Source organism: Coregonus lavaretus (genome assembly GCF_964263955.1).
Source record: "Coregonus lavaretus genome assembly, chromosome: 13".
NCBI lineage: Eukaryota > Metazoa > Chordata > Actinopteri > Salmoniformes > Salmonidae > Coregonus > Coregonus lavaretus.
Genome location: NC_140000.1, coordinates 53,315,909 through 53,335,833, shown reverse-complemented (window position 1 = coordinate 53,335,833; position 19,925 = coordinate 53,315,909). Strand labels below are relative to the sequence as shown.

The 19,925-nt window shown below is 45.1% G+C and overlaps 1 long non-coding RNA gene across 1 annotated transcript in view; it reads left to right on the top strand.

Annotated features, from left to right (window-relative positions):
• LOC311140602 overlaps nt 1-19,063 on the top strand; it is a 252,498-nt gene extending 233,435 nt beyond the window's left edge. The window contains exon 4 of the long non-coding RNA XR_014614149.1: nt 18,840-19,063. This is a non-coding gene — a long non-coding RNA (uncharacterized lncRNA). The remainder of the gene's footprint in view (nt 1-18,839) is intronic.
• The last annotated feature ends 862 nt before the right edge of the window (nt 19,064-19,925 follow it).

Here is a 19,925-nt window from a genome sequence, read left to right as displayed (position 1 = left end):
AGTGAGTGTTATGTCAGCTCCTATCACAACACCATTGTTTTAGATCCCATAAACGGTGACTGGTTATTCCTTCTCTTCCATTTCTACTGCTATGATAGATTCTGGATCAGAGGGGAACCTTATAGATAGGGAGCTGGTCTCTGAATGGGGGTTGCCCACTGTGCCACTGCCAGCTCCACTACACATCACCTCAATGGACAATAAACCCGTTGGATCAGGCACCATTATGCACGTCACTCTACCCATCACCATTCCCACACTACCGGAGCACCATGAGGAGCTGTCATTCTACATCATCACGTCACCCTTCACCGGATCGTCTTGGGATTGCCCTGGCTCAGACTACACAACCCCACCATCAATTGGAGCACCAAGAGGATCACAGCCTGGTCCACCCCATGCCGGAAGACCTGCCTTCCGGTGGTTTTTTGTTCCACGTCAGTGGAGAGTCCGGAGTCCGCCATCCAGCCCAACATTCCACTTGAGTACGCAGATCTCTCCGATGTCTTCTCTTCATTAAAGGCTACGTGTCTCCCTCCTCACAGGCCCTGGGACTGCACCATTGACCTGCTGGAGGGACAACACCCCCCGAAGTGTCGCATTTACCCCCTTTCAGTTTCGGCCATGGAGAAGTATGTGGCGGAGACCCTGAAACAGGGGTTCATCAGACGCTCTATCTCTCCTGCCTACGCCAGCTTCTTCTTCGTGGCCAAAAAAGACGGAGGACTGAGACCATGCATTGACTACAGGGGGCTGAACGCAGTCACCACCAAGTACCGGTACCCCTTCCCTCTGGTTCCGTCGGCCATTGAGCAGCTACAAGGGGCCCGGTACTTTACCAAGTTGGACCTGACGAGTGCCTACAACCTGATCCGAATCCGGATAGAAGACAAGTGGAAGACGGCATTCAGCACTACCTCAGGCCACTATGAAAACTGTGTCATGCCCTACGACCTTGCCAACGCACCTTCTGTGATCCAGTCCTTCATCATTGACATGTTCCGGGACATTCTGAGTAGACATGTGGTGGTGTACATCGACGATATCCTGATCTACTGAGCTACGTTCGAGGAGCACGTCAGGGACATCCGAGCTGTCCTATTCCGCCTCCGGGAACACAGCCTGTTGGTGAAGGGGGAGAAATGCTAATTCCACCAAAAGGTCATCTCCTTCCTGGGATACTGGATCTGTCCTCAGCAGGTGTTCATGGAAGGAGTGAAGATGGACGCCGTCAGGTCATGGCCAGTTCCCACCACCATCAAGGGCCTACAGAGCTTCCTGGGCTACCAGCATTTCATCAGGTCCCGCAGCTTCATAGCCGCCCGGCTCACCTGTCTTCTTAAGAGTGGGCCTCAGAAGCTGGCCTGGCACCCTGAGGCTGACGCTGCCTTGAAGAAGCTGAAGGAGAGGTTCACCACAGCGCCCATCCTAAAACACTAAGATCCATCTCGTCCTTTCATCGTTGAGGTGGACGCATCAGAGGAGGGCTTACCCACTGCCCTAAGGCAGCATCAGCCTGAGACAAAATTATGCACACACCTGCAGCCAATAGGAGTACAGGTGTCCCTATAAGAGGGGATGCCTCCCCTCAATCAGCCTCCCGAGATATTTATCTTCAGCGAGACTAGAGAGGGTCGGCAGGGCCTTAAGTCCTGACAGGGTGCGATCCACTCCCAGCGGCACGGTAAGCCAGAGAAAATGTATTCCTGTGCCTTTTTCTCTAAAAAGCTTACCCCCGCAGAGAGGAACTATGGAGTTGGAGACAGGGAGCTGTTGGCGGTGGTCCTCGCTCTGGAGGAATGGAGACACTGGCTGGAGGGCGCAGTCCATCCATTCCGGATTCTTACTGACCACCGGAATTTGGAGCACATACGGGCAGCAAAACGGATGAACTCTCGTCAAGCCAGGTGGGCCCAATTTCTCACGGCGCTCTGATTCACCGGTCTACTGAGCCACCGGTCTGAGTGCACCAGCCATCGCATCCTAATCACCTCCAGCGCACCTGCACTGTTGTGGAAAATAACCACTATACTTTATTACAAATAAGGTCTTACAGAGTTTTTGTTGCATCAAGATATGACTTTATTAGAGTTTCAACAAAGCCGATGCCAGTCTGCAGAATGGCACACCCTCTTCTCCTCTCCCTCAACTTATATAGTCCCCTCTTCAGTTTCCTGCTCTTTTATTGCTCCGCCCACTACCTTTGTCTATGGTGGCGGTTACATTCAACTTTCATTCAGTTCAGAATCAATAGTAATACACTCAATCAATCCCTTATCTTGCAAAACACTCATGTTTAGTTTAAACTCTGTTCAACCCCGGCTCTTTTCACTGTGTTTGAAGACAGAAAACAAAAGGCCCAAGCCAGTTTCAGTCTTTGATATGATAAGACAACCATGGATCTAAGTAAGATCAAGAAATCTGACCCTAGGTCAGATTCCCTCTTTACCACCACACACACAGTGAAATGACTCAATTAGATTCCTGACCCAGTAACAAATAATTCATGATTAACCCAGTTTTATCTGATAATCCATTAAAAATACACATCAGCACCTCATCATCTCATCACCACCCCTATTTAGCCCTGGACTGTTCTGTGTGATGTTGTGTGTGATTGTTTAGCTTCGTGTCGTGTACTCTATCTTTGTTATTTCTCTTTGTCATTGTTTAAGTAAACCTTGACCTTGTTAATTCCTGCGTCTGCTTCCTGCCTCTTCGTATACTCAGTACTCGTCACAAGAGCACCGTGGCGACCCGTCATTCAGGGCATGTTATCCTGGTATTCATTTGTGTCACACATCACTTTGCAAACAATCAACAACAACAAAAAATTCATTGAGTTAATAAAGTGCATGCAAACATGGTCTCTTTCTTGAGTAAGGCAGCTCCAAAATGCAGGTGTTTCAGCCTAGCTCAATGCTTTCTGTGAAGGAGCGGCAGCCAGCGAAAGAAAGCACAGAGCGTAGGCGTTGGTAATCTTCTCTAGTTGCGCTGTGATTGGCTCAGTGTTCTGTGACTCAGAATACTGACAGTACGTCACCGCAGAATTTACAGGGAGAGCTAGGCAGTTCAAGCCCCGTTGGATGCTGCCATAGATTTACAGTAGAAATGCCGTCCAAGAAGGCTCAAGGTCATTGGCCACAGATAAAATCACGTCAAAACTTGTTAGAATGTTGCTTTGATTCGACTGATCATGTCAACATCATACTTTCAAAATCTTAGCTAGCGTGCTAGCTAGCTAGACAAGCAATCATCATCATGAATCACATTGACAATCTACTGGCAAATCCTTTTCAATCCTTATCATATGAAGATAAATTATAGATAAAATGTCGGCCATTGGAGATAAACATTACACAAGTCAGAAATCACAAATTCAACAATGAGTGGTTTGGAAGGAATCAGTGGGTAACTGCAAGTGTCAGGTTTGATGATGACAAAGTTTACCCACAAGAGGGACCGCTGCTCCATCTTCCTGTTCAAGTGAGCACAGCACAACAACGGTGAGTCCAAAAATATGTCTTGTATACTGCTGCATAAATTATGTAATATGCCAGGGAGATATGTATACTGTAGCTAAGAAAGTAATACTAAGTGTATGCTGTGTAGTAAGCGGTTAGTAGCCCGTGTGTCTCACCATAATAATTTGGTCCCTCTCCCCCTCAGAACTTAGCCAAATGTTCTGATTGGTGGTGCACATGTAGCCTATAGCCAGTTTTAGAGAATTGCCGTCATTGAATATTGTAAGAGCTTTCTTTGTCTGATTGCGGTACATTCGAAAACTATTCAGACCCCTTCCCTTTTTCCACATTTTGTTACGTTACAACCTTATTCTAAAATAGATTAAATACCCCATAATGACAAAGTGAAAACAGGTTTTTTGAAATTTTTGCATATTTATTCAATATAACAAACAGAAATACCTTATTTACATAAGTATTCAGACCTTTTGCTATGAGACTCGAAATTGAGCTGAGGTGCATCCTGTTTCCATTGTGGTGGAGTGGTCTAAGGCACTGCATTGCAGTGCTAGCTGTGCCACTAGAGATCCTGGTTTGAATCCAGGCTCTGTCGTAGCCGGCCGTGACCGGGAGACCCATGGGGCGGCGCACAATTGGCTAAGCGTCGTCCAGGGTAGGGGAGGGAATGGCCGGCAGGGATGTAGCTCAGTTGGTAGAGCATGGCGTTTGCAACGCCAGGGTTGTGGGTTCGATTCCCATGGGGGACCAGTATAAAAAATAAATAAATAAATAATGTATGCACTCACTAACTGTAAGTCGCTCTGGATAAGGGCGTCTGCTAAATGACTAAAATGTAAATGTAATCATCCTTGACATGTTTCTACAACTTGATTAGAGTTGTGGTAAATTCAATTGATCGGACATGATTTGGAAAGGCACACACCTGTCTATTTAAGGTCCCACTGTTGACAGTGCATGTCAGAGCAAAAACCAAGCCATGAGGTGGAAGGAATTGTCTGTAGAGCGCCGAGACAGGATGTGTCAAGGCACAGATCTGGGGAAGGGTACCAAAAAATGTCTGCAGCATGGAAGGTCCCCAAGAACACAGTTGCTTCTATCATTCTTGCATTTTAGTCATTTAGCAGACGCTCTTATCCAGAGCGACTTACAGGAGCATTTAGGGTTAAGTGCCTTGCTTATGGGCACATCGACAGATTTTTCACCTAGTCGGCCCGGGGATTAGAACCAGCGACCTTTCGGTTACTGGCACAACGCTCTTACCCACTAAGCTACCTGCCACCCTTAAATGGAAGAAGTTTGCAACCACCAGGACTTTTTCTGGAGCTGGCCACCCGGCCAAACTGAGCAATCAGGGGAGAAGGGCCTTGGTCAGGGAGGTGACCAAGAACCCACTGGAGGCCTTTATGGTAGAGTGGCCAGACGGAAGCCACTCCTCAGTAAAAGGCAGATGACAGCCAAATAGGCATATCAACTACGTCTGTTTAAGCTCGCTCATTAATGTCTTCATCGAAATGATGGCTTACCTCTTATCCGCTCATCGTTCCCTTATGCCGTCTTTTGTACATCTCAATTGTTATATTGCTTATATAGGTCTATCTCATTTTTACATTTTAGTCATTTAGCAGACGCTCTTATCCAGAGCGACTTACAGTTAGTGAGTGCATACATTATTTTTTTCATACCGGCCCCCCATGGGAATCGAACCCACAACCCTGGCATTGCAAACGCCATCCCTGCCGGCCAAACCTTCCCCTACCCTGGACGACGCTGGGCCAATTGTGCGCCGCCCTATGTCTCCCGGTCGCGGCCGGCTACGACAGAGTCTGGATACGAACCAGGATCTCTAGTGGCACAGTTAGTACTGCGATGCAGTGCCTTAGACCACTGCGCCACACCTATCTCAGTTTCTATATACAGTAATCCCTCGTTTATCGCGGGGGTTACGTTCCGAAAATGACCCGCGATAAGTGAAATCCGCGAAATAGAAAACTTTTTTTTTTTACAATTAGCAACTATTACATGTATACAAATACAGTGACTCACGTGTAGGCCGTTTCACTGCTCTTCAGACTGGGCCGCTGCATCCTGACTGCGCTCTGCAGTGTTCTCTTCTTCTGAAGCCCGCGGTGCAGGTGTGTTTGTTCGGGAGAAGAACATAGTGATAGGCAGCTGTTGTCGCTCTTTTTTCTTCTTTGCAAAAAGATCCTTGTACACCGACATGCCACCATCGATTACGTTGGAGAACTGTAATGAACGGCTCATCAAAGGGTCCCATTCCTCAGCTACTCGCTTAAGTTCAGTGGCCATTCGCACCATGGTTGCTAAGCGACCAAGCGTTAGTCCTTCCTCCTCATCTCTCGTGTCCTCTTCTCCCTCTTCTCTTTCATCGTCGCTTTGTGGCTTTGTCATTTCTGCCAGCTCTGCATCGGTCAGCGGCTGTGCGTCTCCATCAATCAGGGCGTTTATGTCATCCGGACTCATGTCATTAAAGCCGTCTCCTCCAATCTGTTTAGCCAGATTCACAGCTGTTTCTACGGCAGAGTGGTGGACCTCGTCAAGCGAGCCTCCGGTTGCGTTTTGCACTGCCTCTGGCCATAGTTTTTTACAGCAGGCCTTCAGAGTTTCCGTTTTCATTTCCTGAATGGCCCTCTGAATGTTTTGGAGACACGATGCGATGGTGTATCCACGCCAGTAGTCCTTCAGTGAGAAATCTTGATCCGAGTCCATAGCGTCAACAAGATGTTGCAGGGTGTTGCGCGTATAGAGAGCCTTGAAAGCACGGATGACTCCTTGGTCCATGGGCTGAATCAGGGATGTAGTGTTTGGCGGCAGAAATTCGATTTGCACACCATCATATGCCAAATCATTACCGTGACCTCCGGCGTTGTCAAGGAGCAGAAGCACTTTAAAGTCCAGTCCCTTTCCTCTCAAATAACACTTGACCTCCGGGATGAAACAGTTTTTGAACCAATCCAGATTGAGCGCTTTTGTCATCCAAGCCTTTGCATTGTACATCCAGTAAACAGGCAAATCATCCTTATTTTTGTTTTTCAGCGCCCTGGGATTTTTAGACCTGTAAATCAGCCCCGGTTTAATCATGAAACCTGCGGCATTTCCGCACATAGCCAGGGTCAAACGGTCTTTGTGAACTTTAAATCCTGGGGCTTTGGCTTCTTCCTGCATGATGAAGGTGCGGGAGGGCATTCGTTTCCAAAATAAGGCAGTCTCATCCATGTTAAAAACTTGTTCGGGCTTATATCCCCCCTCCTCAATGATCGCCTTGAATTTATTGTTCACGAAGGCTTCTGCCTCAGCGGTATCCGCAGACGCCATCTCACCGTGCAGACAAACATTTTTAAGTCCAAAGCGTTTCTTAAACTTTTCAAACCAGCCCTTGCTTGCATTAAATGCGCTTGGCACTTTGTCAGCAGCACTTGCTGGGGGCCTGGCATCCTCTCCCACTGTGTCAGCAGCACTTGCTGAGGGCCCGGCATCCTCTCCCTCTTCCCCGTCACTGACAGCAAAGTTTTCATACAGCATTCTCGCTTTTGTGCAGATAACGTTTGTATCCAGGGTTATGTTTTTTTTCCTGAAGTCATTAATCCACAGAGCTAATGCCGTCTCCATCCGTACCATGGTCTTGTTGCGGACAGTTACAACCCTTTTTGCATTCGTATTAAAATTGACTGCTGCTGTCGTCCTTATGTTTTTTTCCTCCTTCTTTATGTAACGAACGGAAGATTCATTGATTCCGTAATGGCGAGCAACGGCTGCATAGCTTTTACCTTCCCTTAGCATGTCCAGAAGTTTAACTTTATCTGAGATAGGTAGCATCTTCCGCCGTTTGGGCCCATCCGCAGGTGCTTTTGTCGGTCCAGGCCGTTTCGTCAACATTATGGGTTTAGGAGATGTTCGAAATTACAAGATAATTTGGCCAACTTAATGTAAATTTGCCAAGCTGTTTTATGTACGTACACATAACTGCACGAGACGACAAAATGATAGCACAATTCGTAGCATGTTTTGATACAAGAAGCGGGAGTGAGTTTTTAGCGAATCAGAATGCAGAGCACAATGCACCAAAAAAAAAAAAATGCATTATGAAAATCCGCGAAATAGCGAATCCGCGATAAGTGAACCGCGAAGTGGCGAGGGATCACTGTAATGTTGTTGGGTTTGTAACCATGAGGAGGGGATACTATATAATGTTGTTGGTTTTGTAACCATGAGGAGGGGATACTATATAATGTTGTTGGGTCTGTAACCATGAGGAGGGGATACTATATAATGTTGTTGGGTCTGTAACCATGAGGAGGGGATACTATATAATGTTGTTGGGTCTTTAACCATGAGGAGGGGATACTATATAATGTTGTTGGGTCTGTAACCATGAGGAGGGGATACTATATAATGTTGTTGGGTCTGTAACCATGAGGAGGGGATACTATATAATGTTGTTGGGTCTGTAACCATGAGGAGGGGATACTATATAATGTTGTTGGGTCTGTAACCATGAGGGGATACTATGTAATGTTGTAGGCTAACCGTCTCTCTCTCTCTCTATCTCTGTGTGTGGTGACTTAAAGAAGAGTTAAGGCCTCAACATATTGCTGAATTTATCTGAACTAACATCTGAATTTCTGTCAGTGTCCATTTTGAAAGTGCTGAAGGAATAGGCCTACCTCGTCGCAGCTAAGTTCAAAAGTCTAAACTCATGTCAGCATTCGTTATTATTGAAGGAGAATGTGGTTCTTATCGAGTTACACAAATCCACAAGGAATCAGTAGAAACCATATTTATTTAAGCAAGTCAGCCATATCAGCAATGTTTTTTTAAATGCAGTAAATAAGGCTGAATAAAGTGTTTCGCTACCAGATGAGGCTCAGCCTGGTCTCATAAACGTTAGTATGATATGTTAGGTTTGATATATGGTTACTTAGGTCGGGGTAGATGGGTGGGCGCATAACACGTTTGAATCTCATCACGGATAACTTTAGCATTTTAGCTAATTAGCAACTTTAACTACTTAGCATGTTAGCTAACATTAGTCAGCTATCTAACATTAGCCACCTAGCCAGAATTCGTAACATATTGTATGCTTTGCAAATTCGTAACATATATACCAATTGTAATTCGTAACATATCTGTGATGAGGTGATGTTGAAGGAGTCAGGCACAGGAGGGTAAATCACAGAATAACAGGCTTTATTCCGGAACCACAGAGTTACGCAGTAACGCGTCAAACAGTCCAGTGCGCAAAACAGGCGCACTGGAAAATACAAGGCACACAGGGAAAAACCCCGCGATACAAAATACAAGGAGATCCACCGAGCTTCACTACTCTCCACAATAAACAATCACACACAAAGACAAGGGGGCAGAGGGAACACTTATACAGGTACTGATGAGGGGATATGAACCAGGTGTGTGTAATGAACAAGACAAAACTAATGAGCAGTGGTGGCTAGAAGGCCGGTGACGACGAACACCGAAACCTGCCCGAACAAGGAGAGGTGGCAGCTCCGTAGGAATTCGTGACAATATCATATGAAAATGGTAATGGACACCCACAAATTAATACATATCATACTAAATGGATTTACGTACAGAATATTACTAAATACTCTGAGACCAGGTTGCCAGGCTCCGCTGATAGCCAGGTGTGGTGGTGGTAAGGATTCACTCAATGGTGCTGAAAGGAAAGTTCTGCTGTTGGGACAGCTTTATGTAGGCCCAAACAGTTTGTGGGCACTGTTTGTCACTGTTGTAGTGCAATGAATGTATTCTTTATTGTCTTGTGTAGTGGCTTTGCTGGCATGTATCTAAAATAATTGGTTGAGTTTGCCCAACCAAGATTTACATGCTAAAATCACCACTGGCAGAGCAACCTAAAATCCCCCTGTTCAGTATGATAAAAAAACAACAACACGGATATTACAATAGTTTCAAACTGAATGCTTTATTTTTGTGGGAAGTTATTATATAATGAGATAATAAGCCATGACAAGGATTCCATCCACCCTTATTGATGACCTCTGAAGCACAGCAAAACCCATGTGGATTGTGAGCAACATGAACGTGCCCAAGTTTACACTACAATCAAATAACATCCATGGCAAAGCTCTATTGAAGTGTTAATCAAGGAGTGATTAAGAAAATATAACTTTTTTAATGCTGTTGCTGGTCAATTTTATGTGAGAAAAATCTTCATTGATATATTTTTTTAAATGTCAATAAGATCAGTGAAAAACTGAAAAGAGTAGTTAGAGCAATAGGTTTTAGAATGAAGGATTCTTATGAACTAATGTTGAGAATTCTCAAGCAGAAGGCTGTTCCAGAAAGAGAGATCATTGAGTTAGCACGTGAACTTTAGACAGATCCCGATCGGCCTTCAGATGCAGAGCAGAGGCTAACGTGTGCACACCATGGTGATGCCAGTCTTGGAGATGACCCAAAGACGGCCCAGGTCGTAGGTCACGTGGCCCATGTGCATGCACATTGGGATATTGCTCCATCCAGTGCCCTCTGGTTTACTGGCCGTGATGCCGTCTCTGTGTTGAAGAAAGGGGTGGGGTTCACGTTTGAAAGCTTATCCGTTTTTTTTATGTACATACATTTCTGGACATTAATAATTGTATATAGCCATTGATTTTTTAAGAATATAACTTCTGCCTCTTGAGCTATATACAACCACATCAGAAGCCAAAATGTAAGATTTTAATCAATTGTTTGTAAACCATGTTATTGTAAACAAACAATGTATAGCTTTAAAAAACATGTTTCAAACAAAAAGTAAAAACATAATTGGTCTGTCTTTGCATTCATAGCTCCATCTATGAATTTGAGAGTGGTTACATTTCTCTTGTCCCATACCTCAGCTGTTTACCAAAACAAGTGGCGGGGTGGCCGTGTAGTTGTTTTTTATCCCAAACTGTAATAGGACATCCAACTTTTACATATTTTATCGTACACTGTCTACACATTTCTTTATAAGTCTTATAAGTTTAGATCTGATTATATTTGACTGATTTTATTTATGTATCTATTTAAATGTTTCTGTAAAGAGCTTCAAAAAGTATGTACAGTAAGGATAAGAGTTATAATTAAAAGTATATCACTATTATTATAAGTTATTATTACAAGTCATTTTCAAATGAGTTAATCATGTTGAGGGGGGGAAAGAGGGACACTATACATATAGTTAAGTATCAACCTTACCTGGTATAAACATCACCCAAAGAGTTGACCCCAAAGACACTACCATCAGTTGCCACCTCAATCATGGAAAGCTTGCCGCCAATGTGATTCCACCCCTTGTCTTGGCAGTCTTGATTCAGCTGGAACAAACAGATACAATCAGGGTTTTAGGACCATTTCTACAGTTATAATACTACAGTTGTAAAATAACAGACTCTCCACACTCTACTACTCTACTCCAGATCTCACACTCTTTCCCAGATCTTACAATCATTAAGTAGATATCATCATTATTGTTGACTGCCCAGCACCCAAAGAGTCCACAACTGTAGTACTTCACAGCTCCTGGCAATCCTGTCCATGGAAGGGGTGAACCTGGACCCTTGTAGCCAACTGTGGCACTACTTGTCAGACAGTATGGAGTATCGTCCATGTTGGCCCCCACAATAAACTGGTTACCCCCAGCATCCACCTGCTTCAGAAGGCCTGAAGACCACAAAGACAGACAGACGGACGGACAAGCAAACAATGAATCATGTTTGACAAGAAGTAGGCAGTGGTGTAAAGTACTTAAGTAGTTTTTTGGGGTATCTGTACTATACTTTACTATTTATATTTTGGCAAACTTTTACTATTACTTCCTAAAGAAAATAATGTACTTTTTATTCCATACATTTTCTCTGAAACCCAAAAGTACTTGTTACATTTTGTCAGGAAAATTGTCCAATTCACACGCTTATCAAGAGAACATCCCTGGTCATCCCTACTGCCTCTGATCTGGCGGACTCACTAAACAAAAATGCTTCCTTTGTAAATTGTCTGAGTGTTGGAGTGTGCCCCTGGATATCCGTCAATAAAAATAAAAAACATGAAAATTGTGCCTTCTGGTTTGCTTAATATAAGGACTTTGAAATGGTTTATACTTTTACTTTTACTTTTGATACTTAAGTACATTTTAGCAATTCCATTTACTTTTGATACTTACGTATATTTAAAACCAAATACTTTTAGACTTTTGCTCAAGTAGTATTATATTGGGTGACTTTCACTTTTACTTGAGTCATTTTTTATTAAAGTATCTTTAATTTTACTCAAGTATGACAATTGAGTACTTTTTCCACCACTGAAAGTAGGTGTCCTCTGGATAAATATTGAGCAATGCTCTCTACTTACCTGCAGCTTGCACCCAGTTACCGGCCACATACTTGTAGATTGAGTCTCCCTTGTTGACACCCCAGATCCCTGCTGGTCCTATAGTGATATGCTTCAGGGAACCAGGCAGGCGGATCCATTTATCAGCTACCAGGTAGAAGGGGATTTGACTTGTGTCCGTTGCAACCACTTGTCCCAGTCCTGCATCGATCTGCATCAGATTCTTGATGTTTAGTACCTCCTGACAGTCCCATGCTATGGAGACGAAGACATATGAGTAGAGGACACCAAGAAAAAGGAGGATGACATTATGGAGCAAACTTCATCAATTCCAAGTTGAGCAGGCATGCTTCAGATGATGGTAACTTACCATGACTGATGGCCAGGAGACAGAGGACCAGTAGAACGGCTTCAGTGGCTCTCATGATGTCTCTGTAGATCTACAGTATAAGTTTGGTTGTACACCAGATTTCAAATGTCCCCTTGCAGGACTTTGCGCTTTTATAGCCCTGCACACAGCTTTGACAGCAATGATGGCTTCCTGTTCCACCTGTTCGACGAGTTGATGGGAGGCTGGACCCGGACCCGGACCCGGACCCGGACCCCGGGAAGGAAAAAAATGATGCTGTTCCTGTTATCAAAAACTTTGGATAAATAGCCCGATGTCAAAACACAGTTTTGAACTGTCCCAAATCAATAATAATTGAAAACCTAAAAGGTACTATCTTCACATACATGTGCAACAATAGTAATCAGATGGCTTGTATATTTTTTGTAAACTAACACGTTATGAACTGCATATGAGCCAAAAACGCTGTAGTTTTGATCACTCATATCGATTGGGGGAGAAATCAGGTTGTATGCGGAAACTGGAAAGATTTTAACATCACTGGTTAGAAGACAGCGTGTCTGATGGAGATTCCGGCAAGCTGCCGAAACGGGGAAGGAAACAACATCTGTTTGTTTTTTATTTAACTTCAACGAATTACGACCCTACGTAGGACATCATCAGTGACCAGGGTTGGGGTTGGGGTTGGAGTGTGAAGTCATGCTGTACTTCGCTCCGCAGGTACAATGATACACATTACATTACAATGGAACAATTTGATTAGTGTAATGTTAGCTAGCTACACAGTTGTCTTTGTATCAAAGATAAAGGTGTAGTATAGAGAAACTATCGAGGTTAGCTAGCCAGCTACATTCGTTCGCAGCGACGCCGTTATTCAAACAAAGTCAACACCGCAGCCATTGCTAGCTAGCCAACACTACCAGCTAGCAGTACTGTAGCTAGCAGCGAAATACAATATCATTTTAGTCAATGAGAATTTTGCAACGTAAAGCTTCACTTTCTGAACATTCGAGATGTGTAGTCCACTTTTGTAGCTAGCAAGACTGACTTTGTACTAGCTAGCCAACGTTGAATTATTTTTGCGTTATGAAAGGAACTAGACACGGACACGAATGATCTGTTTAGTGTGTTAACACACTATTGGTAATTTGTTGTAACCAAGTATTGGTGCTAAACCGTGTGTTATTGGATGCTAGCATGCTAGTTAGCTATGACATCATAGGATACAGTGCCCTGGGCGGTTTTCACAGAAGAATACAGTACCAAGTTAGCTAACTGAATAAACTAAGTTAGAGTCTATTCCTAGAAAACATTGAACCGCTGTAGTGTACAACAATTATCATTTCTTTAGTGGAAGTTGGGAGAGTTATATTTGAGTGTTTTAGTGAAAGGTAAGTGAGGGAGGCCCCGCTCTCTCGCTTCCCCAGATGTTTAGTTAATTTTATTCTGATCTCTTTTGCATTACTGTAGCCTTTTCTGTAGCCTGTCAACTATGTGTCTGTCTATCCCTGTTCTCTCCTCTCTGCACAGGCCATACAAACAATTCACACCGCGTGGCTGCTGCCACTCTAATCTGGTGGTCCCTGCACGCACGACCCACGTGGAGTTCCAGGTCTCCAGCAGCCTCTGGAACTGCCGTTCTGCAGCCAACAAGGCAGAGTTCATCTCAGCCTATGCTACCCTCCAGTCCCTCGACTTCTTGGCGCTGACGTAAACATGTATTACCACAGAAAACATTGCTACTCCTACTGCTCTTTCCTCGTCTGATCATGTGTTCTCGCAAACCCCGAGAGCATCTGGTCAGCGCGGCGGTGGCACAGGTATCCTCATCTCTCCCAAGTGGACATTCTCTCTTTTCCCTCTGACCCATCTGTCTATCTCCTCATTTGAATTTCATGCTGTCACAGTCACTAGCCCATTCAAGCTTAACATCCTTATAATTTATCGCCCTCCAGGTTCTCTTGGAGAGTTCATCAATGAGGTTGACGCCTTGATAAGTTCCTTTCCTGAGGATGGCTCACCCCTCACAGTTCTGGGTGACTTTAGCCTCCCTACGTCTGGCTTTGACTCATTTCTCTCTGCCTCCTACTTTCCACTCTTTTCCTCTTTTGACCCTACCCCCCCCCCCCCCCACAAGGCAGGCAATACGCTTTACCTCATCTTTACTAGATGCTGTTCTTCTACTAATCTCACTGCAACTCCCCTCCATGTCTCCGACCACTACTTTGTATCCTTTTCTCTCTCACTCTCCTCCAACACTACTCACTCTGCCCCTACTCAGATGCCGTCGCAACCTTCGCTCTCTCTCTCCCGCTACTCTCTCCTCTTCCATCCTATCATCTCTTCCCTCTGCAAAATCCTTCTCCCTCCGATCTCCTGATTCTGCCTCCTCAACCCTCCTCTCCTCCCTTTCTGCATCTTTTGACTCTCTATCTCTACGCTCAAGGTCCTAAACGATATTATAACCGATAATAGACAGTACTGTGCAGCCGTCTTCATCGACCTGGCCAAGGCTTTCGACTCTGTCAACCACCGCATTCTTATTGGCAGACTAAATAGCCTTGGTTTCTCATATGACTGCCTTGCCTGGTTCACCAACTACTTCTCAGATAGAGTTCAATGTGTCAAATTGGAGGGCCTGTTGTCTGGACCTATGGCAGTCTCTATGGGGGTGCCACAGGGTTCAAATCTTGGGCCGACTCTTTTCTCTGTGTACAGTGAGGGGAAAAAAGTATTTGATCCCCTGCTGATTTTGTACGTTTGCCCACTGACAAAGAAATGATCAGTCTATAATTTTAATGGTAGGTTTATTTGAACAGTGAGAGACAGAATAACAACAAAAAAATCCAGAAAAACACGTGTCAAAAATGTTATAAATTGATTTGCATTTTAATGAGGGAAATAAGTATTTGACCCCTTCTCAATCAGAAAGATTTCTGGCTCCCAGGTGTCTTTTATACAGGTAACAAGCTGAGATTAGGAGCACACTCTTAAGAGTGTCTTTTATACAGGTAACAAGCTGAGATTAGGAGCACACTCTTAAGAGAGTGTGCTCCTAATCTCAGCTTGTTACCTGTATAAAAGACACCTGTCCACAGAACCAATCAATCAATCAGATTCCAAACTCTCCACCATGGCCAAGACCAAAGAGCTCTCCAAGGATGTCAGGGACAAGATTGTAGACCTACACAAGGCTGGAATGGGCTACAAGACCATCGCCAAGCAGCTTGGTGAGAAGGTGACAACAGTTGGTGTGATTATTCGCAAATGGAAGAAACACAAAATAACTGTCAATCTCCCTCAGCCTGGGGCTCCATGCAAGATCTCACCTCGTGGAGTTGCAATGATCATGAGAATGGTGAGGAATCAGCCCAGAACAACACTGGAGGATCTTGTCAATGATCTCAAGGCTGCTGGGACCATAGTCACCAAGAAAACAATTGGTAACACACTACACCGTGAAGGACTGAAATCCTGCAGCACCCGCAAGGTCCCCCTGCTCAAGAAAGCACATATACGTCTGAAGTTTGCCAATGAACATCTGAATGATTCAGAGGAGAACTGGGTGAAAGTGTTGTGGTCAGATGAGACCAAAATCAAGCTCTTTGGCAACAACTCAACTCACCATGTTTGGAGGAGGAGGAATGCTGCCCATGACCCCAAGAACACCATCCCCACTGTCAAACATGGAGGTGGAAACATTATGCTTTGGGGGTGTTTTTCTGCTAAGGGGACAGGACAACTTCACCGCATCAAAGGGACGATGGACGGGGCCATGTACCGTCAAATCTTGGGTGAGAACCTCCTTCCCTCAGCCAGGGCATTGAAAATGGGTCATGGGAATTCCAGCATGACAATGACCCAAAACACACGGCGAAGGCAACAAAGGAGTGGCTCAAGAAGAAGCACATTAAGGTCCTGGAGTGGCCTAGCCAGTCTCCAGACCTTAATCCCATAGAAAATCTGTGGAGGGAGCTGAAGGTTCGAGTTGCCAAACGTCAGCCTCGAAACCTTAATGACTTGGAGAGATCTGCAAAGAGGAGTGGGACAAAATCCCTCCTGAGATGTGTGCAAACCTGGTGGCCAACTACAAGAAACGCCTGACCTCTGTGATTGCCAACAAGGGTTTTGCCACCAAGTACTAAGTCATGTTTTGCAGAGGGGTCAAATACTTATTTCCCTCAATAAAATGCAAATCAATTTATAAAATTTTTGACATGCATTTTTCTGGATTTTGTTGTTGTTATTCTGTCTCTCACTGTTAAAATAAACCTACCATTAAAATTATAGACTGATCATTTCTTTGTCAGTGGGCAAACGTACAAAATCAGCAGGGGATCAAATATTTTTTTCCCTCACTGTATATCAATGATGTCGCTCTTGCTGCTGGTGACTCTCATATCCACCTCTACGCAGACGACACCATTTTGTATACATCTGGCCCTTCATTGGACACAGTGTTAACAACCCTCCAAACGAGCTTCAATGCCATACAACACTCCTTCAGTAGCCTCCAACTGCTCTTAAACACTAGTAAAACTAAATGCATGCTCTTCAATCAAACGCTGCTGGCACCCGCCCACCCGACTAGAATCACTACTCTCGATGGGTCTGACCTAGAGTATGTGGACAACTACAAATACCTAGGTGTCTGGTTACACTGTAAACTCTCCTTCCACACTCGCATTAAGAATCTCCAATCCAAAGTTAAATCTAGAATAAGCTTTCTATTTCGCAACAAAGCGTCCTTCACTCATGCGGCCAAACATGCCCTCGTAAACCTGACTATCCTACCGATCCTTGACTTCGGCAATAGCCTCCAACACTCTACTCAGCAAATTGGATGTAGTCTATCACAGTGCCATCCGTTTTGTCACCAAAGCCCCATATACTACCCACCACTGTGACCTGTACGCTCTTGTTGGCTCCAGGCTATCTATAAATCACTGCTAGGCAAATCCCCGCCTTATCTTAGCTTATTGGTCACCATAGCAACACCCACCTGTAGTATGCGCTCCAGCAGGTATATCTCACTGGTCATCCCCAAAGCCAACACCTCCTTTGGCCGCCATTCCTTCCAGTTCTCTGCTGCCAATGACTAGAACGAATTGCAAAATTCTCTGAAGCTGGAGACTCTTATCTCCCTCACTAACTTTAAGCATCAGTTGTCAGAGCACCTTACCGATCACTGCACCTGTACACAGCCCATCTGAAATTAGCCACCCAACTACCTCATCCCCATATTGTTATTTATTTTGCTCATTTGCACCCCAGTATCTCTATTTGCACATCTCTTGCACATCTATCATTCCAGTGTTAATACTAATTGTAATTATTTTGCCCTATAGCCTATTTATTGCCTTACCTCCATAACTTGCTACATTTGCACACACTGTATATATATTTTCTGTTGTATTTTTGACTTTATGTTTTGTTTTACCCCATCTGTAACGCTGTGTTGTTGTTTTTATCGCACTGCTTTGCTTTATCTTGGCCAGGACGCAGTTGTAAATGAGAACTTGTTCTCAACTGGCTTACCTGGTTAAATAAAGGTTAAATAAAATAAAATGTCCCGTATCCTCCCGGCCGGCTCTGTCCTCCCCTTCTGCTCCGTGGCTTGACGACTCATTGCGAGCTCACAGAACAGGGCTCCGGGCAGCCGAGCGGAAATTGAGGAAAACTAGACTCCCTGCGGACCTGTCATCTTTTCACTCCCTCCTCTCCACATTTTCTGCTGCTAAAGCCACTTTCTACCACTCAAAATTTCAAGCCTCTGCCTCTAACCCTAGGAAGCTCTTTGCCACCTTTTCCTCCCTTCTGAATCCTCCTCCCCCTCCCTCCTCTCTCTCTGTGGATGACTTTGTCAACCATTTTGAAAAGAAGGTTGATGACATCCGATCCTCATTTATAAAGTCAAATGACACCGCTGGTCCTGCTCACGCTGCCCTACCCTATGCTTTGACTTCTTTCTCACCTCTCTCTCCAGATGAAATCTTGCTTCTTGTGACGGCCGGACACCCAACAACCGGCCCGCTTGACCCTATCCCCTCCTCTCTTCTCCAGAGCATTTCCGGAGACCTTCTCCCTTACCTCACCTCGCTCAACTCATCCTTGACCGCTGGCTATGTCCCTTCCGTCTTCAAGAGAGCGAGAGTTGCACCCCTCCTCAAAAAACCTACACTCGATCCCTCCGATGTAAACTACTACAGACCAGTATCCCTTCTTTCTTTTCTCTCCTAAATTCTTGAGTGGTCATTCAACTCAGACTGCTCTTCTGTGTCACAGAGGCTCTCCGCACTGCTAAAGCTAACTCTCTCTGCTCTGCTCTTATCCTTTTAGACCTATCTGCTGCCTTTGATACTGTGAACCATCAGATCCTCCTCTCCACCCTCTCCGAGTTGGGCATCTCCGGCGCTGCTCACTCTTGGATTGCATCCTACCTGACAGGTCACTCCTACCAGGTGGCGTGGCGAGAATCTGTCTCCGCACCACGTGCTCTCACCACTGGTGTCCCCCAGGGCTCAGTTCTAGGCCCTCTCCTATTCTCTCTATACACCAAGTCATTTGGCTCTGTCATATCCTCACATGGTCTCTCCTATCATTGCTACGCAGACGACACACAATTCATTTTCTCCTTTCCCCCTTCTGATAACCAGCTGGCGAATCGCATCTCTTCATGTCTTGCGGACATATCAGTGTGGATGTTGGATCACCTCCTCAAGCTGAACCTCGGCAAGACGGAGCTGCTCTTCCTCCCGGGGAAGGACTGCCCGCTCCATGATCTCGCCATCACGGTTGACAACTCCATTTTGTCCTCCTCCCAGAGTGCAAGGAACCTTGGTGTGACCCTGGACAACACCCTGTCGTTCTCCGCTAACATCAAAACGGTGACCCATCCTGCAGGTTCATGCTCTACAACATTCGCAGAGTACGGCCCTACCTTACACAGAAAGAGACACAGGTCCTAATCCAGGCACTTGTCATCTCTCGTCTGGATTACTGCAACTCGCTGTTGGCTGGGCTCCCTGCCTGTGCCATTAAACCCCTACAACTTATCCAGAACGCTGCAGCCCGTCTGGTGTTCTCTCATGTGTCACGAACCGGCTCAAGTTCGTAACAAAAAGGGAGACACTGTGGAGACAAGGATTACCAAAATATGTATTTATTAACTAAAGTAAACTAAATAAACTTAACAATGGTGGGTGTAATCAGTAATGTAAGTGAGTGTTATGCATGCCTAAATGTAATAATGCAAGGTGTTGAAAGGTGCCAAAGCAAACAACCAAAAACCACAACAAAAATAAATCAAGGTGTCTGCATGGAGAGAGTCTCCCCAAAGAATGTAGAAGAGGTCCATTTATCCTGGGACACACCCGGGCCCAGCTGTTTCCCATGTAGCTGACGACCCTCCCAACTCCGCCTACCGGCATCCTAATAAGGAAACGAGCAAAGAGAAAGAATATGGCAGACAGCGTGGGAGGGTTGTCACACATGTCACCCCGCTCCTCCGCACACTCCACTGGCTTCCAGTTGAAGCTCGCATCTACTACAAAACCATGGTGCTTGCCTTCTGAGCTGTGAGGGGAACAGCACCTCCTTACCTTCAGGTTCTGATCAGACCCTACACCCAAACGAGGGCACTACGTTCATCCCCTCTGGCCTGCTAGCCCCCCTACCTCTACGGAAGCACAATTCCCACTCAGCCCAGTCAAAGCTATTCGTTGCTCTGGCACCCCAATGGT